Here is a 2138-nt window from a genome sequence, read left to right on the forward strand (position 1 = left end):
ACTTAGGGTGCAGAATAAGTTATTCTTCACCCGAGATAACTTACGATAATTTCATAATTAAATTACGTTTGAAATTCAAATAGTTACATTTTTATTGATTCACTATGTAAATTTGGCATAAGAAAATAAAAATATAGATCATAAGACAAGAAAATTTGCAGTGTATGTGTATTTTACACTATATTTTTATGTTTGTAATTTTACATAATAGAAAATATTTTTTACAATGATTATAAATTTTCTTACAGTCTCTTTTTACGTCGGAAATAAGACAAAACTTACGGAACGTAAAATTACGATGCATTGATGGTAAAATAGACGGGGGTGAAGAATAACTATTCCTTACCTAAGTTTACGAATAGTCAATCCCTAAGTTTACAATATTAGCAGAATAACTATTCTGCACACCACTTCGGCACTGCACGCTCAACAGAAGCGCACTGCATCATTTTGACGACGAGCACTGCAATAGAGACTAGTGAACTTCTCGTCGGAAAAAACTGCACACGTTATTTTTTCGGTACTGTTTTCGCTCTAACTTTTTTAACCGTTTATCGGAATGAGGCGTGTAATATATCATTGAAAAGCTATGGATTAGGCGCAACTTCGACATGTTGAACACTTTTCGAGATTCCACACGGTTTAAGAGCAATTTTGAAAATAGTGCGGCGGATGACGAGCGGCAGCGAGCATTTTTTCGTGTTTTTTTCTAAACTGCTTGTTGGAATGAAGCAAATGATACGCCGTTGGATAAATATCGTCGAGGCGCATCTTTTTCATATATAAATCTTTCTCTAATTCATTACGGTTTAAGAGCAGTTTCAAATTTACTAAATCACGGAACTCTGTTTGTTCAATTTTTTTGAAATTTTCGGTACTGTTTTTGCTCTAGTTTTCTAACCGTTTGTCGAAACGAGACATATGATACGCTGTTGGAAAGCTACGGACAAGGTGCAACTTTCATATGTTGAAATAGTTTTGAGATTCCTTACGGATTTTAGTTAATTTTGAAAATCGTGCGGCTGACTTCGAGAGGCAGCGGCTGTTTTTTCGCGAAATTTTTACGAACGGCTGGTCAGAATAATTGAAATCATACGCTGTTGGAAAGATATCAACGAGACACAACTTTTTCATGTAGAACACTCTCTATAATTCTTTACGGTTTAAGAGGAATTTCAAATTTACCGAAATGCGGACACTCTGTTTTTCGCGACACCTAAATCAACGTGGGTACTTCATCCGACTGAAAACCGCACTGCATCGGACGAAAAGCCGCGCTGCATTGGACGGGTAAGAGAACTGCATAGTTTCTTTTATTCAAACGTAATTTTTTCAAGGACGAGAAAATAGAGTGCACTTCACATCAGGTGTAAATAAACCACAACACTATCAAGAAGTGAACCGCATTACTTTTGTTACTTCCGTAACATTTTTTGCACTTACGGGATGAACAACATCACACACCCGACCGCACTGTTTCAGTTAGAAAACCGCACTGCATCAAATGGTCAAGTGAATGACATTACTATTTTTTGTCGTTTCTCTACCATTTTTCATTTAACACATTTTTGCACTGCATCAAATGGTCAAGTGAACGGCATTACTTTTTTTGTCGTTTCTCTACCATTTTTCATTTAACATATCTTTGCACTTCATTTCCTGCTTTATTTTTTCTGTTTGGAGTTTTTGTATTTCCACATTGGCAAGTTGTACACGTGCGAAGAAGCGAACCGCGTGGTCGAGAGAAATGAGCCGCAATACAATTCTAAATGAACTTCTTTGGTAAACAATTTTTAAACGAGTCCGTATAACTTTTCTCAGGGTTCAGTTTACTAAATCAAACGTTGGAGCGGCTCTCATCACACAAAATATAGTTAACTGAACCCTGAGAAAATAATTAGTGAACCACATTTGCACTTACTTTTTCATCCCAAAGAAAGTGTACTCCACACAATTTTCCTTTTAACCGCAACCATCAACTGGCCGAACTGCACCAGGTAAACTACATGGGCCAGCTGGAGAACCTCCTGCCAACACCAAGCAAACTGCAGCAACGAACCTCCTGCCGCGTGCATCCATACTGCAGCGTCGCACGGCTGAAACTGAAGTGCGTGCCAATCGTCCTCTCAAGTGCTTGC

Source organism: Triticum dicoccoides, chromosome 3A (genome assembly GCF_002162155.2).
Source record: "Triticum dicoccoides isolate Atlit2015 ecotype Zavitan chromosome 3A, WEW_v2.0, whole genome shotgun sequence".
NCBI lineage: Eukaryota > Viridiplantae > Streptophyta > Magnoliopsida > Poales > Poaceae > Triticum > Triticum dicoccoides.